The 23,599-nt window shown below is 49.2% G+C and overlaps 1 protein-coding gene across 1 annotated transcript in view; it reads left to right on the forward strand.

Annotated features, from left to right (window-relative positions):
• Positions 1 to 23,599, forward strand: part of CACNA1I (calcium voltage-gated channel subunit alpha1 I) — a gene marked incomplete at its 5' end in the record, with an annotated part of 119,427 nt that overhangs the window by 2,371 nt on the left and 93,457 nt on the right. The window lies entirely within an intron of this gene.

Genomic DNA, 23,599 nt, shown 5'->3' on the forward strand with positions numbered 1-23,599 from the left:
TACCTCCTTCCCCTCCCCACAGCACCTGAATATATATTTGTACAGATTTATTACTCTCTTTATTACTTGTACATATTTACTATTTATTTTGTAAATGATGTGCATATAGCTTTAATTCTGTTTGTTCTGACGATTTTGACACCTGTCTCTATGTTTTGTTTTGTTGTCTGTCTCCCCCTTCTAGACTGTGAGCCCGTGGTTGGGTAGGGACCGTTTCTATATGTTACCAACTTATACTTCCCAAGCACTTAGTAAAGTGCTCTGCACACAGTAAGCACTCAATAAATACGATTGAATGAATGAATGAATGAATGATTAACTCGTATCTATCCCAGCACTTAGGACAGTGCTTGGCACAGAGCAAGCGCTTAAGTACCATAGTTATATTATTGTTGTTCAGTAGTAGTTAGAATCATCATGATGGTGATCTCTGTTAAGCAATTCCTTTGTGCCAAGTTCTGGCTGGGGTACATATTCGATAATCAGGTCCTGCAGATATCGAAACCCCATTTTACAGGTGAGGCAACTGAGGCGCAGGGAAATGAAGTGACTTGCCCAAGATGACCCAGTAAGGAAGTGGCAGAGTCAGGATTTCATTCATTCATTCATTCATTCATATTTATTGAGTGCTTACTGTGTGCAGGGCACTGTACTAAGTGCTTGGAAAGTGCAGTTCAGCAACAAAGAGAGACAATCCCTGCCCACCATGGGCTCACAGTCTGGAAGGGAGGAGATAGATGACAAAACAAGTAAACAGGCATCGATAGCCTCAATATAATTTGAACTCGGGTCCTCTGATTACTGGGCCCATGCTTTTTTCACTGGGCCAATAATAGTAGAGCTAATAGTATTCATTCATTCATTCAATTGCATTTATTGAGCGCTTACTGTGTGCAGAGCACTGTACTAAGCGCTTGGGAAGTCCAAGTTGGCAACATATAGAGACGGTCCCTACCCAACAACGGACTCACAGTCGAGAAGGGGGAGACAGACAACAAAACAAAACATGTGGACAGGTGTCAAGTCATCAGAACAAATAGAATTAAAGCTAAATGCACATCATTAATAAACTAAATAGAATAGTAAATAAGCACAAGTAAAATAAATAGGGTAATAAATCTGTACAAACATATATACAGGTGCTATGGGGAGGCAGAGGAGGTAGGGTGAGGAAGATGGGGAGGAGGAGAGGAAAAGAGGAGAGGAGAGGAGAGGAGGAGGCCTTCAGTCTGGGAAGGCCTCTTGGAGGAGGGGAGCGCTCAGTGAGCTCTCTCTAACAGGAGTAGAAGTAATAGTAGAAGAAGAAGTAATGGTAGCATAGCAATAGCAGTCGTTATTGTCATTTTGCTGCTGACCCCTTACTGACATCCTCCCTCTGCCCTGTAACCTCCTCCCCCTTTATATACGACAGACCACCGCTCCCCCCATCTTCAAAACCTTATTAAAATCCCATCTCCTCCAAGAAGTCTTCCCCCTTCAAGCCCCTCTTTTACCTTACTCCCTCTCCTTTCTGCATCACCTACGCTCTTGGATCTATACTCTCTAAGCACTTGACATTCACCCCAACCTCAGCCCCCCAACTCATGTACAGAACCAGAATTAATTTTACCATCTGTCTCCCCCTCTAGACTTGTGGGTGGGGAACGGATTTATCGATTCTATGGCATTGTACTCTCCCAAGCGCCTAGTAGTGTGCTCTGCACACAGCAGGTGCTCAATAAACATCCTCGATGGATCGATTGATTGATATTAGTAGTTGCAGTAGAAGCAGTGTGGCTCAGTGGAAAGAGCCCGGACTTTGGAGTCAGAGGTCACGGGTTCAAATCCCTGCTCTGCCAATTGTCAGCTGTGTGACTTTGGGCAAGTCACTTCACTTCTCTGTGCCTCAGTTCCCTCATCTGTAAAATGGGGATGAAGACTGTGAGCCCCCCTTGGGACAACCTTGTAACCTCCCCAGCGCTTAGAACAGTGGTTTGCACATAGTAAGCACTTAATAAATGCCATTATTATATTATTATTATTAGAAGGAGTAGTAGTAGTATGGCCTAGTGGAGAGATTGTAGACCTGGTAACCAGAGGATCTGGGTTCTAATCTCAGCTTCACCATTTACTGGCTGTGTGATCTTGGGCGAGTCATTTAACTTATCTGTGCCACGGCTACCTCACCTGCAAAATGGGGATTCAGTACATTTCCCCGTTCGACTGTGAGCCCCATATGGGACGTGGTTTCTGTGTCCCACCTGATTATCTTGTATCTACCCCAGTGCTGAGCACGGAGTTTGGCCATAGCAAGCGCTTAACAAATCCCACTTTTATTCTTATCGATTGTTGGTGGTGGCAGGTGGAGTTGTAGATTTCTTTGGCCGGGGCATCCCATTTCCTCCCACATGTTTTGTAGCTTGATCCTCAAGATGCCAAGTGGCAGTGGCTGTGTCCTGGAAGTACTCCCAGGCAGCCTTGGAGGAGATTCCCAGTAGGCCTCAGGGCAGCCTCCTTCTCAGAGCCGAAGGCTGTGACTGTCGGTGATTTCCTTTCTGTCTGTAGGACAAAGGAGCTCTCAGAGTTGCTCTGATGATCGGACACTGTAGAGGGACCTTGGGAAGATGGACTGACAGTTGGCCTCAAGAACCAGTCAGCTGTGATGATTGAGAGCCAGAGAGAGAGAGAGAAGAGAGAACCCTGTCCTAGGCTCTGGAAAAGCTCCCAAGGATGATCAGACTGGTCCCTACTCTTGGAAAGTCTGCATTCTCGTGGGCGAGATTGGACAGGCCCAAATGCACAAGCATCAGTAAAATATTCCAGTGATCGAAGTCCAGAAACACATTAAAGAATCCAAGCAACAATAACAACATGCAAACACAACTGGCAAAGAGAGGCTTAAGTGCTCTGCTGTGGTCTTTTTAAAGCTCTCACTCTAGGTGGCAAGCATTGTACTCCTCCAGAAAGTCCTTGCTGACTAAACTCTCCCCCCCGCTCCCCCCACCCCCGGCCCTATTTCCCCCCTCCTCCCCACGGCCCCACCCATTCATTCATTCAATCGTATTTATTGAGCGCTTACTGTGTGCAGAGCACTGCACTCAGCAGTTGGGAGAGTACCGTATCCCTTCCTCCCTCTCATCGTCTCTTCTTTGATTCCTCTTTTCCTCTTTCCCTCCCTTCTTCTTTCTCTCCCTCTCTCCCCACTCCTTCCCTTCAGTTAATCAATCAATGGTACTTATTGAGTGCTTACTGTGTGCAGAGCGTTGTACTAAGCTTTTGGGAGAATGCAGTATAACAGAGTTGGTAGAAACATTCCCTGCCCACACTGAGCTTGCAGTCTAGAGGAGGAGATAGACATTAATATAAAAAACAATTACGGATTTGAACATAAATGCTCTGGGGCTAAGGGAGGGGTGAATAAAGGGTACCGATCCAAGTGCAGGGGGGATGCAAAAGTTAGATGGAGAAGAGGAAATGAGGGCTCAGTCAAGGAAGACTTCTTGGAGGAGATTTGCCATCATTAAGGCTCTGAAGGTGGGGAGTGTGATCGTCTGTCGGATGTGAAGAGGGAGGGCGTCCCAGGACAGAGGCAGGACGTAGATGAGAGGTCGGCGGTGAGATTTTCCTCCTCAGGGCCTTTCCTAGGCCAGCCCTGGGTCCAGGAGGGCTGGGGGCGTGGAGTGATGGTGGGCCTCTGGAAATCTGGGACCATCTGAGGGCTCCACAGGTTGGCTGGACCCTTGGGGTTGGCCCAGGAAATCTCACTGGAGAGGGAGAGCGCAGAAATGGGAAGGAAACAGACCCACCCGGCTCACCGAGGAAGGTCGATTGCCCCTTGGCTAGAAGCTGGAGAAAGACCTCGATCAGCCCACGGCCAGCCGCGGGGGAGGGAGGGAGCCGCTCTGAACGCCTCCATCTGTCTGTTTGTGATGACATTATCTATTCTCTGGAAATGTGGCAAAAACAAAAAGAACAGTCGCTCACTGATTTCGCCCCAAACCATTTTGTGGGAGTCCACGCTGGGTTCTTGGTTGTTCGCCCTGCTTTCTGTCCCAGCTAGGAAAAGAGCTGGAGTTTTATTTAGCCTGGCCCCCTAACCCCTCCATTTTCCCCCATCCCAGCCCCCTGACTCCCCCCCTCCCACACCCGCCTCCTCCCTCCCATCCCACCCCCGATCATCTCCACGAGGATTTGTCTGGCGCTAAAAGTGGTCCGTTTCCCAGGCGACGGGAGTTGACATCACAAACGTGTTCTCTCCTGTTCATGGCCATCCCTCTCCCCCCACCCATGACTCAATAATAATTATCGAGGTATTTATGCAAGACTTACTATGTGCTAAGCACTGGGGTAGATAAAAGGTTATGAGATCAGATGCTGCCCTCATTCCATAGAGGGCTCACAATCTCTCTTTTCCCCATTTTACAGTTGAGGCAACTGAAGCTCAGGGTGGTTAAGTGACTTGCCCAAGGTCAGACAGTGGGCCGGGCAATCAAACCCAGGTCTCCTCACTTCCAGGCCTGTGCTCTTTCCATTACACTCCGCTACCCTTTCCTATCACCCAGCTCCCTCATTCTACCACACTATCTTCTTCTAGCTGCAGGGAACAAGTCTATCAACGCTATTGTATTGTACTCCCCCAAGCACTTAGTACAGTGCTCTGCACGCAGTAAGTGCTCAATAAATACCACTGATGAAAAGAGAGAGAGAAGGAAAACAGGACTAGAGAAGGGAAATCCTATTCTGGGCTCTAGGGATGTCAGCCTTTCTCCTTCCTTGGAGGCAATACCATATCCCAGCTCTGGCCGTTCCCATATCCTACCCTAACTGGTGTGGAGGCTCTTCCTTTCCCACAAGCACTGCGTGGGATGAACCAGGAATGAGCTTTAAGACTTTATTCTCTTCTGAGTTCTGTCACCGGCCTACTGTGTGACTACAGGGAAGTCACTGAACTTCTCTGGGCCTTCCTTTCCTCACCTGCCTTGTGGGTTGTTCTGAGGACGGGTAAGGTCACTGAGGTGGAAATGCTAAATTCATCACAACCATGAGAAGCAGTGTGGCTCAGTGGAAAGAGCACAGGCTTGGGAGTCACAGGCTTGGGAGTCAGAGGTCATGGGTTCTAATCCCGACTCCACCACTTGTCAGCTGTGTGACTTTGGGCAAGTCACTTAACTTCTCTGGGTCCCAATTACCTCATCTGTAAAATGGGGATTAAGACTGTGAGCCCCCCGTGGGACAACCTGATCACCTTGTAACCTCCCCAGCGCTTAGAACAGAGCTTTGCACATAGTAAGTGCTTAATAAATGCCATTATTATTATTATTATGATTCATTCATTCATTCATTCATTCAACTGTATTTATTGAGCGCTTACTGTGTGCAGAGCACTGTACTAAGTGCTTGGGAAGTACAAGTTGGCAACATATAGAGGCGGTCCCTACCCAACAGGTATGATGATACCCGACAACATGATTCCCTTTACAATTGGTGCCTCAATGGATCAGAATCACCCCTTTTGAGGAGTTTGTATCAGAGAAGTTGTGGACAGCTGAAGACCGGCTGGGCTAGGTTCTATTCTCTCTCATCTTGAGCTTGCCTGGCTTGAGGTGGGTAATTCAAGCTAGGCTGGTCTCCTCTCTCCAAGATTGCTGCTCTCCACTCAAGGCTGCCCTGAAGATTGGCCAAAGGCTACAGTAGTCCAGATTCAATGATCTGTTGACCCTGCAGCTCCAGTGACCCCTGAATAGTCCATTGCCCGGGAACACATGACCCCTGAGTTCTCCATCTGCACTGGTAGAACGGTTGATCCTTTTGGGCCTCTCCAGAACTGCCCTTACGTGTCCTTCTCCCATGCCCCCTCAATTAGGGGTTCAGCCTCTCACCCTCTGGTCTCTGGGGGCAGCTAGGACTGGTACCCCTCGCCCATCACCTCGCCCCCTCCTACCTCACCTCCCTTCTCTCCTTCTCCAGCCCAGCCCGCACCCTCCGCTCCTCTGCCACTAATCTCCTCACCGTGCCTCGTTCTTGCCTGTCCCGCCGTCGACCCCCGGCCCACGTCATCCCCCTGGCCTGGAATGCCCTCCCTCTGCCCATCCACCAAGCTAGCTCTCTTCCTCCCTTCATGGCCCTACTGAGAGCTCACCTTCTCCAGGAGGCCTTCCCAGATTGAGCCCCCTCCTTCCTCTCACCCTCGTCCCCCTCTCCATCCCCCCGTCTTACCTCCTTCCGTTCCCCACAGCACCTGTATATATGTATATATGTTTGTACATATTTATTACTCTATTTATTTATCTATTTTACTTGTACATATCTATTCTATTTATTTTATTTTCTTAATATGTTTGGTTTTGTTCTCTGTCTCCCCCTTCTAGACTGTGAGCCCACTGTTAGGTAGGGACTGTCTCTATATGTTGCCAACTTGTACTTTCCAAGTGCTTAGTACAGTGCTCTGCACACAGTGAGTGCTCAATAAATACGATTGAGTGATTGATTGATTGGTAGGGGAGCTTCTGCTGACCAATTTTCGGTCTTGGGGAGCGGCAGCAGTGGTCAGTGTCAGAGTCCTCTTGAGGGAGTCCTGTAGCAGGCAACCTGGCTCCCAGAAAGGCTGCACAGATAGCTGGTTGGGTACCACTGGTCAGGGGTCCCTCCGGGCCCTGCCCTGGGTCTAAAACTGTATCCCGGTCAATTACTCAATCAATTAGTCAATCAATCAATGGTGTCCCACTTGAGGAGAAGTGCTACTGCCCTCACCTAAGCTAGGTTCGTCAGAACATAAACCCAAGTGCCACATCCCGCCAGGTCCCTCCCGGCCTGGGTCATTCATTCATTCAATCATATTTATTGAGCGCTTACTGTGTGCAGAACACTGTACTATACGCTTGGGGAGTACAAGTTGGCAACATATAGAGATGGTCCCTACCCAACAACGGGCTCACAGTCTAGAAGGGGGAAGACAGACAACAAAACAAAACAAGTAGATAGGTGTCAATACCATCAGAAAGATAAAATTATAGCTATATACACATCATTAATAAAATAGTAAATATATACAAGTAAAATAAATAGAGTAATAAATATGTACAGATATATACAAGTGCTGTGGGGAGGGGAAGGAGTAGGGCAGAAGGAGGGAGGGGGGCGATGGGGAGGGGAGGAGGAGGAGGAGAGGAAAAAGGGGGGGCTCAGTCTGGGAAGGCCTCCTGGAAGAGGTGAGCTCTCAGTAGGGTCAGCCTTACTGAAGGCACATCTCCTTCAGGAGGCCTTCCCTGATTAAGATCTCTTCAGCTCCCTGACTTGCTCCCTTTATTCATTCCCCCCTCCCAGCCCCACAGCACTTGTGTGCAAATCCGTAATTTATTTATTTCTGTTAATGTCTCTTTCCCGCTCTGGGCGTAAGCTCACAGTGGACAGGGAATGTGTCTGTTATATTGTTATATTTTACTCTCATTCATTCATTCATTCAATCATATTTATTGAGCGCATACTGTGTGCAGAGCACTGTACTAAGCACTTGGGAAGTACAAGTTGGCAACATATAGAGACGGTCTCTACCCAACAACGGGCTCACAGTCTAGAAGGGGGAGACAAACAACAAAACAAGTAGACAGGTGTCAATACCATCAGAATAAATAGAATTATAGCTATATATACATCATTAATATAATAAATAGAATAATAAATATGTACAAGTAAAATAACTAGAGCAATAAATCTGTACAAACATTTATACAAGTGCTTTGTGGAGGGGAAGGAGGTAGGGTGGGGGGATGGGGAGGAGGAGAGGAAAAAGGGGGCTCAGTCTGGGCAGGCCTCTGGGCGGAGGTGAGCTCTCAGGCTTTGAAGGGAGGAAGAGAGCTAGTTTGGCGGTTGTGTGGAGGGAGGGCATTCCGGGCCAGGGGGAGGACGTGGGCCGGAGGTCGACGGTGGGACAGGAGAGAACGAGGTACAGTGAGGAGGTTAGTACAGTGCTCTGCACACAGTAAGCTCTCAATAAATACAGTTGACTGACTGATCAACCGATCCATGGTCCGACCAGCCCAGGGTGCCGTCCTCAACGGTGGTGGCTGGAGGGGGGCCGGACTGGAAGGGGGTGTTTGCTGGGAGAGGGCCAAGAGGGGTCTGGCTGGAGGTTGAAGGCCCTCAAGGGAGAATCCAGTCAGCCCCCTGGGGACACATGCTTGAAGCCCCTGGAAGCCTCTGCTTCTCCCAGCCCAGACCTTATTGGACACCAGCATGGGATCCGTCCAGCTCCGCTCCCTTTGCTCCACAGGGGTGGCGTTACGTTCCCAACTTGTACTTCCCAAGCGCTTAGTACAGTGCTCTGCACACAGTAAGCGCTCAATAAATATGATTGAATGAATGAATGAAGGGACTAGCCCAGAGTCCCACAACAAGAAATTGGCAGAACCGGGATTAGAGCCTTTGGCCTCTGTCTCCCAGGCCCAGACTCTTCCACTAGACTGCTACTTTCCCGGGCTCGGCAGGCAGTTCCGGGCAGGAGGCGGGCCTCACTCCTCATCCCGGACCAGTCCGTCTCCACTCCCTGAGCAGGGCACCTCCCAAAGGGACCATCCCGGGCCTGCAGAGTGGAGGGAGAAGGAGCCTGGAGGGCAGGACCAGGAGACCAGGGCCCTTTTTCTAACATGAAGCTCTGGCGTCAAGAGAATGGGGGCAAACATGGCAACCAGGGTTGGCGCCGGGGGCTGGACCAGATGGCCTCTTGAGAAGCAACCTGACCCAGTGGAAAGTGCACAGGGCTGGGAGTCAGGAGACCTGGCAGCATGGCGTAGTGGGTAGAGCATGGGCATCGGAGTCATAAGGTCATGGGTTCTAATCCTGACCCTGTGGCGTGTCTGCTGTGTGACCTTGGGCAAGTCACTTTGCCTCTCTGGGCCTCAATTACCTCATTTGTAAAATGGGGATTGAGACTGTGAGCCCCACATGGGACAAGGACCGTGTCCAACCCAATTTTTCTTGTATCCAGTTTACTTGTTTACTTGAGAAGCAGCTTGGCTCAGTGGAAAGAGCATGGGCTTTGGAGTCAGGGGTCATGGGTTCCCTGCTCTGCCAATTGTCAGCTGTGTGACTTCGGGCAAGTCAGTTAACTTCTCTGGGCCTCAGTTCCCTCATCTGTAAAATGGGGATTAAGACTGTGAGCCCCCTGTGGGACAACCTGATCTCCTTGTAACCTCCCCAGTGCTTAGAACAGTGCTTTGCACATAGTAAGTGCTTAATAAATGCCATTACTATTATTATCCACCCCAGCGCATTGTACTAAGCGTGGCACACAGTAAACACGTAACAAATACCATAATTATCATTATTATTATCATTGTTACCTGGGTTCCAATCCTGGCTCCTCTAGGACCCTTCGCTTCTGTAACATGGGGATGCAATCCCTGTTCTCCCTCCCCCTTAGGCTGGGAGTCCCTGGTGGGACAGGGACTGTGTCCAATCGGATTGTCCTGGATCTATCCCAGAGTTTGGTCCACCGTGAGCTTAGATGGTGACCCCCAAGTGGGACGGGAATTAGCTTATATCCACCCCAGGACTTAGGACCGTGCTTGGCACGTAGTAAGCTCTTAACAAATATCACTATTATTATTAATATGGTTGATTCTGCTCCAGCAGGGACCAATTAATTGACTTGGCAGTGTTTGTGTGTGTGTGTGTGTGTGTGTGTGTGTGTGTGTGTCTCCTGTTCCCGGACCCCGATTCTGTCACCCTGACTAAGGTTCTGCACTGGACTGAAGTTCTGCAAGTCTATGCTCCGGGAGAGGTCAGGGAAACGATTCTTTAATCAAAATCGCTTACCCAATTAGGCACTCAGGGGCTCGCGGGGTTTATATTTTTTGGGTTTTTGGTTGTTTTTTTTTTTTAGACTCTGAGTCTTTTAGCACTCAAGCAGCACGATAAAGTAACTGTGTAATTAGTAATTAATTTCTCACTCCAGCAAGTGATATCTTAATCAGGGCCAGGAAGCGGTAGCCTGATAGGTTTCCCAGGAATCGGGCAGCTCAGGAACCCCATCCGGGCGTGGCGGGGAGGACCGAGGCAGCCTTCCCCATCCTCCTCAGCCAAAGCCGCCCCTCACTTCATCGGAGACGACAGGGTGGCCAGGAAATACACTTCTTGCCGAGGTCAAGGAAACCCCAGCTCGATTATTCCCCACGTTCCCCGTCTTCTCTGCGGCGGGCAACGTGAACTTGTTACCTTAAAAGGGTGGGTGCTCAGAGCACTATGTGCACAGCACTGTATTGAGTGCTTGGGGGAGGACAATAAGTAAGCGGACATGGTTCTCTGCCCACAAGGAGCCTACAACCTAGTGTGGCTTCTGCTTACAGTCTCCCTCTAGACTGTAACTTTGCTATGGGCAGGGAATGTTTTATATTGTTATATTGTACTCTCTCAAGTGCTTAGTACAGTGCTCTGCACACAGTAAGTGCTCAATAAATATGATTGACTGACTTTGACAGGTGGGCTGATGGAAGAGGTTGGCCAATGGCCCAGTGGGGCAGTGGCACCTGGAGGAAAGAGGCCCAAACTGGGCATCCACTGACCTGTATTCTAGTTCTGGGCAAGTCGCTTCACCTCTCAGAGCCTCAGTTTCCTCCTCTGTTAAATGGGAATAATCATACACTTCTTCCATGCTCTGCAGGATGTTACAAAGGCAAAATGAGGTAGTGGCAGTGAAAGGGCTTTGGAGCCATGAACGCTCTCCGAAAAAGTCCAGGGATTATTATTATGCTCCAGCTCTGTGCACACTCCAAATGCCACTGAGCTCTGATTTTTGATGTTTTTGCTGCACCCCACCTCATGGGCCCGAACTTTTGAGGCTTTCAGACCACTGGGGAATGAAAAGCAGAGCAGCCTGGAGGAAAGAGCACTCGTCTGGGAGTCAGAAGAATGGGCTCTAATCCCAGATGCTCTACTTGCCTGCTGTGTAACCTTGAGCAAGTCGCTTAACTTCTCTGGGGCTGCGTTTCCTCGTCTGCAAAATGGGGATAAAATACCACTTCTTCCCTCTTAGATGGTGAGCCCTGTGTGGGACAGGGACTGTGTCCAATTTTATTTTATTTTATTTATTCAGTCGTATTTGTTGAGCCCTCACTGTGTGCAGAGCACTGTACTAAGTGCTTATTTTATCTACCCCAATTCTTGGCACAGTGCTTAGCACACAGTATTCACCGAACGGATACTACAATTATTACTATTGGACAGATCGAAAGCCGCCTGCTTCCCGCTCTTCCTTTGGAGACCTCCATCACCTCTCCTGCTTAGCTTAAGTGAGTGACCTTAGGCAAGTCACTTCACTTCTCTGGGCCTCAGTTACCTCATCTGTAAAATGGAGAATAAGACTGTGAGCCCTATGTGGGGCGAGGACTGTGTCCAACCCCTTCTAGACTGTGAGCCCGTTGTTGGGTAGGGACCGTCTCTATATGTTGCCAACGTGTACTTCCCAAGCGCTTAGTACAGTGCTCTGCACACAGTAAGCACTCCAAATACGATTGAATGAATGAATGAACCCGATTTGCTTGTAACCACTCGAGTGCTTAGTACAGTACCTAGAACATAGTAAGCACTTAACAAGTACCATAATGATGATGATGATGAAGAAGTAGGGCTTAAACCTCCTCCCTCCCTCCCCCGGCCAAAACTAGCCTGATTTTCAACCAATAGGTGAATTTATTCAGTCAGCTTTGATGATGTTGGGTTGCTTCTCTTGTGACAGAACAGTCACAAACTTTAGGTCTTTAGCATCAACAGTGGTTATTTATTGAGCGTTTATTGTGTGCTCTGCACACAGTAAGCGCTCAATAAATACGATTGATTGATTGATTGCAGAGCACTCTACTAAGCACTTCGGGGAGGATGATTGAGTAAGTTGACGTGATTCTCTGCCCTTGAGGATCTTATAATCTAGTGTGGCCTCTGCTTTGACAGTTGGGCTGGTTGGAAGAGGTCAGCCAGTGGCCCAATTTATTGCCTGCTTTTGTTTGAGGGGGCCAACCAGTTGACCATAGAGCAAGACTAGAAGAAGCAGAATCATACTGTAGTAAGCAGGATTTAGGCTAGATCTGAGGAAGAACTTTTTGAGACTAAGGATGATTAAATAAATGGGACAGGCTGTCGAGATTGGCGGTGGAACTGATATTGTATGCAGTCTTTACTCCAAAGATCTTCCAAGCGGATGATCTTCTCCATCCTCGAAACATCCCTCGAAAGGAGGGAGGCAGGCATTACCGGTCCCATTTTAGAGAAGGGAAAACTGACATTTGGTGACTTGTTCAAAGCCTCTCAATCAGCCAGGGGACAGAGCTGGGAGTAATAATAATGATAATAATAATAATAATGGTATTTGTTAAGCACTTACTATGTACCAGGCACTGCACTGAGCGCAGGGGTGGATACAAGCAAATCGCTTTAGGCACCGTCCCTGTCCCACATGGGGCTCACAACCTTAAACCCCATTTTATAGATGAGGGAACGGAGGCACAGAGAAGTGAAGTGGCTTGCCCATGGTCACACAGCAAACAAGTGGCAGAGTCGGGATTAGAACCCAGGCCCGTGCTCTATCTACTAGAGCTTCTAGAGAAGTAGCGTGGCTCAGTGGAAAGAGCATGAGCTTTGGAGTCAGAGGTCATGGGTTCAAATCCCGGCTCCACCAACTGTCAGCTGTATGACTTTGGGCAAGTCACTTAACTTCAATGGGCCTCAGTTCCCTCATCTGTAAAAGGGGGATTAAAACTGTGAGCCCCCTGTGGGACAACCTGATCACCTTGTAACCTCCCCAGTGCTTCGAACAGTGCTTTGCACATAGTAAGCGCTGAATAAATGCCATTCTTCTTCTTATTACTACACCATTCTTGTCCCCGCTGCCCCATTTTGGGATCGGCCCACAGAATATTGGAAAGGGTCTGTCCGATGCTTGGTGCAGTCTTGCCCGAAGGCGGAGGGGGCCGGACCCAGGTTCTGCGGTGGTCCCTTCGGGCCGCAGACTCCACGATCCCAGGATTCCATGCTGGAGTTCTCCATGGACAACCCAGCCCTGCCCGTCTCTAACAAGGTCACCCGGCGGGGGCCTCTCAGGGCACGCATCAGCCTCCTAAGCCACTTAGTGGCCGAGCATTCCTTTGCCTGCCCTGCTCTTGCTTGATCTTGTCACTGTCATTAGCGCTAATGGACCCCGCTCGGAACACGGTAATTAGTTCCCGAGGAACAGGGAGCGGGTACTTTAAGACGGTTCTCCCTCCTGGGAGAGAAGCTGGTGGGTAAGGCTGCTGGAGGCCAGGGATGGAAGTGGGGGTTGGGAGAGGAGATAGTAGAGAGTCCTAGAGCTGCGATGGGCAGGTGGTCCATCCCCCTGCCTCTGAACTATCCAGGTTCTTGTCTCTGTTGTTGCTGTTCATTCAATCCTATCCATTGAGCCCTTACTGTGTGCAGAGCACTGTACTAAGCGCTTGGGAAGTACAAGTCGGCAACATATAGAGCGCTTTCACTTCCCACTCTGCGCACAGTAAGTGCTCAATAATTACGATTGAATGAACAAATGAATATAGAGACGGTCCCGACCCAACGACGGGCTCACGGTCTAGGAGGGGGAGACAGGCAACAAAACAAAACATGTAGACAGGTGTCAAAATAGTCGGAACAAATAGGGTTAAAGCTAAATGCACATCATTAACAAAATAAGTAGTAAATATGTACAAGTAAAATAGAGTAATAAATCTGTACAAATGTATATACAGGTGCTGTGGGGAGGGGAAGGAGGTAGGGATGGGGAAGGGGAGAGGAAAAAGAGGGCTCAGTGTGGGAAGGCCTCCTGGAGGAGGTAAGCTCTCAGTAGGGCTTTGAAGGGAGGAAGAGAGCGAATTGTTGTTGTTAATGGTATTTATTAACCACTTACTATGAGTCAGGCACTGTACTAAGCGCTGGTGTAGATACAAGTTATTCAGGTTGAAAATAGTCTGCATCTCACGCGGAGCTCACGGTCTTAATCCCCATTTCAAGATGAGATACCTGAGGCCCAGAGAAGTGAAGTGACGTGCCCAAGGTTACACAGCCGACAAGAGGTGGGGCCAGGATTAGAACCCAGGTCCTTCTGACATCCGTGCCTGTACTCTATCTACTAGGCCACACTGCTTCTCAGGGTCTTGCTCGGGCCGTCTCCCCTGCCCGGAAACTCCTGGCCCTTCCCATCCACCAGCAGACCTCAGCTCTCCTCCATCTTCTAAGCCCTTCTGCAAGACCACCTCCTCCAGGAGGCCTTCCCTGATTACTCTGTCTCCTCTATAGCCTCCAACTCCCATGTCAGCACCACCTAAACTTTTAAATCAATCAATCAATCAATCAATCAATGGCATTTACTGATTGCTTACCCAGTGCAGAGCACTGCTTTCCCCTCCCCTTTCTCCTCTTTTTCTCTCCCCAAGCGCCACCCTTTTCTCTCAGTTCTTCCAGGAGGGAGATTCCCCAGTCTTGGGGGTCACGCACCCCAAAGTCCGGAATAATAATAATAATAATAATAATAATAATAATAATGGAGGCATTTATTAAGTGCTTACTATGTGCAAAGCACTGTTCTAAGCGCTGGGGAGGTTACAAGGTGATCAGGTTGTCCCACGGGGAGCTCACAGTCAATCCTCATTTTACAGATAAGGTAACTGAGGCCCAGAGAAGTGAAGTGACTTGCCCAAGGTCACACAGCTGACAATTGGTGGAGCTGGGATTTGAACCCATGACCTCTGACTCCAAAACCTGTGCTCTTTCCACTGAGCCACGCTGCTTCTCTTCTCTTCTGGAAGAGACAAGTCCGGGGAGGAAGAGACAAGTTATTAAAAAATGGGATCAGAAACAAAAATCAGTTGTCAAGGCTAATGGAGACCAGGAAGCAGAGCAGAGTGATCTAGTGGCCAGAGCACAGACGTGGGAGTCAGAGGACCTGAGTTCTAATTCTGGCTCTGCCACTTGCCTGCTGTGTGACCTTGGCAACTCATTTATAGCTGAGGTCTGCTGGCGGATGGGAAGGGCCAGGAGTTTCCAGTCAGGGGAGATGGCCCGAGCAAGACCCTGAGAAACAGCGTGGTTCAGTGGAAAGAGCCTGGACTTTGGAGTCAGAGGTCATGGGTTCCAATCCCAGCTCTGCCAATTGCCAGCTGTGTGACTTTGGGCAAGTCACTTCACTTCTCTGTGCCTCAGTTCCCTCATCTGTAAAAATGGGGATTAAGACTGTGAGCCCCAACATGGGACAACCTGATTACCTTGTAACCTCCCCAGTGCTTAGAACAGTGCTTTGCACATAGTAAGCGCTTAATAAATGCCATCATTTCAGCACTTAGAACAGTGCTTTGCACATAGTAAGTGCTTAATAAATGCCATTATTATTATTATTACTCTCTGGGCCTCAGTTACCTCATCTGTAAAACGGGGATTAAGATTGTGAGCCCCCCATGGGACAACCTGACCACCTTGTAACCTCCCCAGCACTTAGAACAGTACTTTGCACATAGTAAGCGCTTAATAAATGCCATTATTATTATTATTATTATTATTATTATTATTATTATTATTATTTAACTGCTCCATGCCTCAGTTCCCTCGTCTGTCAAATGGGGGCTCAATACTTGTTCTCCCTCCTACAGGAAGCAGCGTGACTCAGTGGCAAGAGCCCAGGCTGGAGAGTTGGAGGCCGTGGGTTCTAATCCTGGCTCCACCACTTGTCTGCTGTGTGACCTTGGGCAAGTCACTTCACTTCTCTGGGCCTCAGTGACCTCATCTGTAAAATGGGGATGAAGACTGTGAGCCCCATGTGGGACAATCTGACCACCTTGTAACCTCCCCAGAGCTTAGAACAGTGCTTTGCACATAGTAAGCGCTTAACAAATACCATCATAATTATTATTATTATTATTATTATTACTTTGACTGGGAACCCCAAGTGGGATAGGGACTGTATATATCAGAGTGCTAGGAGCTTAATAAGCATTTAAAAAGAGGAAGCAGGGTACAGCAATGGATAGAGCCTGGGCCTGGGAGCCAGGAGGTCATGGGTTCGAATTCTGACCCCGCCACTTGTCTCCTCTGTGGCCTTGGGCAAGTTAGTTCACTTTTCTGGGCTTCAGTTACCTCATCTGGAAAATGGGGATTGAGAATGTGAGTCCCGACAGGGACAGGGTCCAACGTAATTTGCTTGTATCCACCCCAGGCTTAGTACAGCGCCTGGCACATAGTAAGGTCTTAATGGATACCACAATAATTATTATCAAGTACCACAATCATTAGTATTAGCAACCTGGGGGGAAATGACTTTGGACAAGTCACTTAACTTCTCTGGGCCTCAGTTACCTCATCTGCAAAATGGGGTTTAAGACTGTGAGCCCCACGTGGGACAACATGATTACCTTGTATCTACCCCAGCACTTAGATCAGTGCTTGGCACATAGTAAGCACTGAACAAATACCATTATTATTATTATTATTATTAATAATGGGGAGAGAGTGGGGAGTGCAAAGTAAGCGCTTAACAAATACCATTATTATTATTAATGGGGAGAGAGTGGGGAGTGCGAATCACTGCTTCTCATTAGCCCCTACTTCACCCATTTTGCCTTGTCTCTCCACCCTATGAGACAGAGCATGCATGTGTGTATGTGTATGTGAGGGTGTGAGAGGGAGATGGCAGAGGAAGGAAAGGAAGAATAAATGACCAGGAGGGAGAAAAAGCAAGGCTGGAGGGAGAGGATTGGGGTAGATGGGCCAAGGATAGGCTAGTGGGAAAAGAATGGGCCAGGGCAAGAGAGAAAGAGAACAGGAGAGTGGTGGAAAGGAAGAAAAAATGCGGGGAGGGTTGGGTGGAGAGAAGGGAGGGTGGGCGGGCAAGGTGGGATATGGAATAAGAGAGCTTTTGAGATCCGGGCAGATTTGAGATGAGGATCCTGTGGAGCGGAGCTGGTGATTCAAGCTGACAGCAGAGCGGTCCAGCCCTCTGCAGTCTGCCCATCCTCCCGGCTTCTTGAAATGACCAACTGGCCTCTCCCCAAGCGTCAGGGGGAGAAGGGGAAATTGAAGTAACCTTCCTTGACGAGAGCCCCTGGCCCTGATCTGGAGCCGTCACTCCGTATCCCTCATGCCCCGGCCTCTCTCATTAATGCCGCCCACCTCTCCCGCACCAAGGCTCTGACCGCGGCTTAACGGGGGGGGGGGGGCAGCCACCCCCCTCCTGGCTTCCCCCTCAGCGCCCACCCAGCTGCCCACCCTTCCATCTCTCCAAGGAGCACACGTTCGGACTTCCCGTGTCATCCACCCGCCCTCAGCCCCATCGCTGTGAGCAGGGAAATCGAGTCCCAAAGTTATGAGTCAGGTGCGGGCCTGGGCACCCAGGTGGTTTCCCATCCTGCCTGCTCACACACAGAGCTCCGCCGTGACCTTGGACAAGTCACTTCACTTCTCTGCACCTCGGTTTCCTCATCTGTAAAATGGGGATTCAATGCCTGTCCTCCTTCTGAGCCCCATGGGGGACAGGGACTGTGTTCAACTTGATTGTCTTGTTTTTCCCCCAGTGCTTGGTACAGTGTTTGGCATATAGTGATCATTGGACTAACACCACACATTATTATTATTACACACCTATGCAGACACACATATTCATACAGGTATACATGCAGACCCTCCAGGCAGCTTCCAGCTTTGCCCAGGGAGGGACCCAAAAAGAGGCACAAGGGTCTTTGGACTGTAGAAAGTGACCTCTGGTTGGGATGAGGAGTCTGAGGTGGGAAGAGATGGAGCAGCGTCACCTAATTAATTGAACCCGGGCCCGGGAGTCGAGGACCTGGGATCTAATCCTGGCTCTGCTGCTTGTCTGCTGGGTGACCTTGGGCAGGTCACGTCACTTCTCTGTGCCTTAGTTCCCTAAACTGTAAAATGGAGATGAAGACTGTGAGCCCCTTGTGGGACAAGGACTGTGTCCATCCTGATTAGCTTGTATCTCCTCCAGCACTTAATACAGTGCCTGGCAGGCAGTAAGTACTTATCAAATAGCACAGAAAAAAAGCAAAGGTGCATCCTGAGGCAACTGGATCTGAATTTTCAAGCTTCAGCTGCTAAGAGAAGCAGTTCTGGAGCTGGTTGGGGATTGAGGGACCATCCTGTTCCATCTGTTTCATCCTGGGGAAGGAGGTGGGAGGCTGAATAAGAAAAACGACTCATTTATCCAGTGTCCAGGACCAAGGTCAACCGGGGTCGGGACCCTCTTGGATAATTGAATTTTTGTTGACACTCAGTCACCCTTACTTTGCCCTGTAAATAAGAAGATGACGATCAAAATTAAAGGACTAGGAAGAACTTCAGACAGTGTGTGCTTTGGAGGAGAAGAGCAGTCTGTACTGAAGTGTCTCTTCCATTTTATGTCACCCCTGAGCTCTGGGCTTCTGGTCCCTCTGTTCATGGGGAGCGGGGAAGAAATCCACGATGCTGCTCACCATACAACCAGCAACAGAAGGAGGAGCCCAGGAGAGCAAATCCCTAGGCTAGAAAATGATAAGTGGGAGAAAGAGGGTTTTCTAGCACCTCCCTGCCCTACGGACCACCAAACAACTGTTCAGACCCCCCTCTCACCCACCCTGGTCACCTGTCTCAGAGATCTTACTTCCCTCTCCAGATCCCAACCAGGTTTGAGCCAGGTGGCCTAGTGGAAAGAACACAGGACTCGGGGAGTCATTTCATTCACTCATTCACGTAATTGTACTTACTGAGCGCTTACTGTGTGCAGAGCACCGTACTAAGCGCTTGGGAGAGTACAAGACAACAATAAACAGACCCATTCCCTGCCCACAACCAACTGGGACCTGGCTCTGTCGCTTGCGGTGTGACCATGGGCAAGTCATTTAACTTTCCTGTGCCTCTGTGTCCTCGTCTGTAAAATGGGGATTCAGTACTCCTTCTCCCTCCCCCTTAGTCTGTGAATCATATGTAAGACAGGGATTGAGTCTGATCTGATTGCGTCTGATCTACCACAGAGTTTGGCATATAGTAAGTGCCTAACTACTACTAACCACCGCAATGACTATTCAAAGCAGTTCCGGGACCTTTCTGCTTGTGGGAGAAAAGAAAGTGGATTTGGGCCCGAACGAAGCCACCTTGTGTGAAAGTTCATCTCGGCTGCCTGTTCAGTATGTGCACACCAGAAAAGGGTCCTAGTTACTGAGGGTCCCAGTTCATGGGAACAGTTTTCCAATTCCCTGGATACTTCCCGGTTCCCCCTGATCACTGGTCATTCCCTCCTCCAGCCCCCACCCACTTCTTCTTTCGCAGAGATGGAGGAGAAAACAATCTCTCTCCCTCCCTCCCTCTCTCTGGCAGCCAGAAGAGCTCCGGTGGAGCTCAGCTGACCGCTTTGGCCCAGGTGAGAGTGGTAAGACTGCAGGCTTGACAGGGCATTTGGGGGAGAAGCAGGGGAAGGGCAAAAAGAGGAGAAAAGGGAGGGAGAAGGGATGAAAGAGACAAGGGAGAGGAGGAAGAAAGAGGAAGGGAGGAAAGGTTAGCTGTAGTAGTGGTAGCCGGGGAGGAGGGAAATGTGGGGAAGAATTTCCCTGGTGCTTTGCAGCCACTGGGGCTTGGAGCCCCCTTCTTCTGGGCAAAGGCCTCGGATGACTACAGGCTGTCTGGGCCCCTCACCGCCTCTGGCCAGGGTGCCCGGGGTGGACCTCCTCTCTGCCTCACTGCCTGAAGTCCGTATCTGACAGACCGTGGTGCAGAAGGAGGGCAGAGTTGTTTCCCAGGCCCCTGGCTCCCGAGCAGAGTGTCAGCGTCTTCTTTGGAAGGAGCATGGTGAGGTGGGGAGGTCCGCCTCTGAGCGTCCCAGTGATCATCCTGCCTTGGGCTGGAGCGAGCAGCCAGCCAGAAACCCCCAGAAACTCCTCCCTCCCCCCACCAGGAAAAGTAGACCTGAGGGAAAAAGGGATAGAGCAAGGAGAAGAGAGATAATGCTTGAGCCTGGAGGTATGAGAGAGAGAGAGTGTGTGTGTGTAATATTTGTGTGTGTTTGTGGGAATCATATTGAGAGAATACAGAAGAAATGAGAACAGATGAGCCTAATCCATGCATGTGTGAGTGTCCCCGCCTCTCCCAGCCTGGGAGATGCAGAACTGGGGGTACGGTCTGTCCGTCCATCTGACAGGGTGTTTGTGTATTCCCTTCCTCAACCGCTGTTTAGTCCTCTTCTCCCTCCATCCTCACGGCCTCCTCACCCTCAGTGTCTGTGCACCGTCCCTCTGCTCATTGATTTTTTTTCATGGAAATGAATATTCCTATCATCAGCATTAAATCCCCCTTCCCCCCTCTCGCTTGGATTTTGATATGTATGGCAGCGAGAGCTCTGGGGTGGGGGTGGGGGGGGGGAATCAACACAGCTGCATTTCAGGAAAAGAATTATTTCACTCAATTACTCTTAAAGCGCAAGCAGAGAGGGAGAAAGAGAACATTCACAACAGTTGGACAGGTTTACCTCTCTGGGTTGGAAAATCTATCTATCGTTTCGGCTCCCAGGGCAGAAGGCAGGCAGAGGCCTGCCCCGGGGGCTGGAGTTGGCATTGATGAGGTCAAAGGTCACATAGGAGGCCAAGGACTGTAAGAAGCAGAAGTAATAATAATGATGGCATTTATTAAGCGCTAACTATGTGCAAAGCACCGTTCTAAGTGCTGGGGAGGTTACAAGGTGATCAGGTTGTCCCACGGAGGGGCTCACAGTCTTAATCCCCATTTTACAGATGAGAGGAACTGAGGCCCAGAGAAGTGAAGTGACTTACCCAAAGTCACACAGCTGACAGTTGGCGGAGCAGGGATTTGAACCCATGACCTCTGACTCCAAAGCCCGGGCTCTTTCCACTGAGCCACGTTGCTTCGGTTCTTCTGGACAGGAAGACTGGGAAGCCGATGGATTAGCTCTGGGCCTTTATGGTTTGGGACTGTGGATAGGAGGGATTTAGAGGCAAACAAACTCCTTTTGCTGGAGTGAATATGTGACTAGATGTTAGGAGTGGACACAGTGAGGGAAAGAATGAAAGGAAGAGGAGAGGATAATTAGGGCTGAGATAGTGACCAGCTGGCCTCTCTGTTTCACAGAGGAATGAATCTGAGGAAATGGACTTCAGTCCCAGCAGGAGAGAGTTAGGACAAAGGGAGATGGAAAGCTATAGGCAGGGAGCTAGACCATAAACCCTCTTGATTCAAAGAAAGGGAAACCTGCTGAAGGGAAGGAATCTATATCCCTCTGGCCCCCCACCATCTATGATGACAATAAAGTCGCACCCCCATCCACCGTCTAGGATGACAATACAATCCCCTCCCCCACTGTTAAGTCTTTTGTGACACATCATTGGGGACCTGCATCTGGCAATGAATAGATTCCTAGGATATTGGTCCAGGAAGGGTTAATCCGTCATCATCATCAGTACTATTTATCAAGCACCAGTGTGCAGAGCATTGTGTGCTCAGGAAAGCAGCATGGCCTAGTGGAAAGGTCATGGATTTGGGAGTCAGAGGACCTGGATTCTAATCCCACATCTGCCAAATGCTTGTTGTGTGACCTTGGGCAAGCCACTTAGCTTCTCTGGGCCTCAGTTCTCCTCTTCTCCTTCCTGCTTAGACTGTGAGCCCCGTGCCGGTCAGGGACTGCGCCCGACCTGATTAACTGGTATCTTCCCCAGTACTTAGAACTGTGTTTGACCAATAGTAAGCATCTATAAATACCATAAAAACCAAAAATCCAGCAGGCTTTCACTCTGGGTTTGGGGTCAAACGCAGTTGGAAAATTAGGTGATAATCCTTGCTCTGGACAGAATGAGATGTGAGGATGCCCCAAACTGAGCCCCCTTTTTCCTCTTCTCCTCCCCATCCCCCCTGTCCTACCTGCTTCCCCTCTCCACAGCACCTGTATATATATTTGTACTGATTTATTGCTCTATTTATTACTTGTACATATTTACTATCTATTTTGTTAATAATGTTGCCAACTTGTACTTCCCAAGCAGTTAGTACAGTGCTCTACACACAGCGCTCAATAAATACGATTGATTGATTGCTTGATTGATAATGTGCATATAGCTTTAATTCCATTTGTTCTGATGATTTTAACACCTGTCTACACCTGTCTATTTGTTCTGATGATTTAATACCTGTCTGTTTTGTTGTCTGTCTCCCCCTTCTAGACTGTGAGCCCATTGTTGGGTAGGGACTGCCTCTATATGTTACCGACTTGTACTTCCCAAACGCTTAGTACAGTGCTCTGCACACAGTGAGTGCTCAATAAATACGATTGACTGAATGAATGAATGCAACGTTGAAAGGAATATGATTGTGTGCTTCTGGGAGTGCTGCAATGAGCAAGACATCCATACTACGATGTGATTTTTCCTCATTGCAGGACTGAAACGCAAGCCCTGCATTATAGAAGAACTGAGCCCATCAGGCAACATGTGACAGAAAGACAAGCTGGATTTAATGAAAAATTTTTTTATTCTTAAAGTGCTTTCTCCTCAGGTAGCTCACTTCTGTCCTCTAAACATCCCTGTGAGGTAGGGAGATGGTCACTGCCTTAAGAGCAGGGATTATGTCTACCACCTCTGTTTTATTGTACTCTCCCAAGCGCTTAGTACAGTGCTCTGCACATAATAATAATAATAATAATGGTATTTGTTAAGCAATTGCTATGTGCCAAGCACTGTTCTAAGCAATGGGGTAGATAAAAGATTATCACGTTGTCCCTCATGGGGCTCACAGTCTTAATCCCCATTTTACAGATGAGATAACTGAGGCCCAGAGAAGTGAAGTGACTTGCCCGAAGTCACACAGCTGACAAGTGGCGGAGCAGGGATTAGAACCCATGACCTCTGACTTCCAAGCCCGTGCTCTTTCCACTAAGCCAAGTAGCTTACATGGTAAACACTCAATAAATATCATTGATTGATTTACCACTGGTAACAATCACCGATTGAGAGAAGCAGATGTTATCATCCCCATTTTATAGATGAGGTAACTGAGGCGCAAAGAAATGAAGTGACTTGGCCAAGGTCATCCAGCAGACCAGTGGTGGAGCCGGGATTAGAACCTCTTCCACCTCTCTCAACCTCTTTCCACCAGGCCACTCTGCTTCTTTTGTGAGTAGGACTGATACCTTATTCATCTCCTCTCTAACTTGGGTCTATCCTCGGCTTAATGAATCCCATTTGCCGAAGTGTCTGGTTCCCGCTGGAGACCGATGCCTTCGGTGCCCGAGGGGCAAAGAGAGGTGCCCGCTCTGGGAGACAATTGCCTCTTCCTCCTCATTAGGTCCTGTAGGGAGGCTGGCATTCTCCCTTGAGGGATCCCGGGCCTCCCTTCCCAGGGCCCAGTAACGGGAGCACTGAGGGTGTCGGAAAAGAAAGAGACAGAGAGTGTGTGTGTGTATGTGTGTTTGCATGCACACCCACAAGCCTGAGCTGCAGGCTTGGAGGTGGGGGAGTCTTCTTGCCCATACGTGGGCTCCGCCTGAGTGGAAGCTGCTCAAAGTGCCAGCTGAGCCGGTGATGAAAACTGTCTCTGCTCTCAAGGTTTTCAAGGAAAGAGGGAAAACCTCAGGCCAGCATTT

Source organism: Tachyglossus aculeatus, chromosome 14, assembly GCF_015852505.1.
Source record: "Tachyglossus aculeatus isolate mTacAcu1 chromosome 14, mTacAcu1.pri, whole genome shotgun sequence".
Lineage (NCBI taxonomy): Eukaryota > Metazoa > Chordata > Mammalia > Monotremata > Tachyglossidae > Tachyglossus > Tachyglossus aculeatus.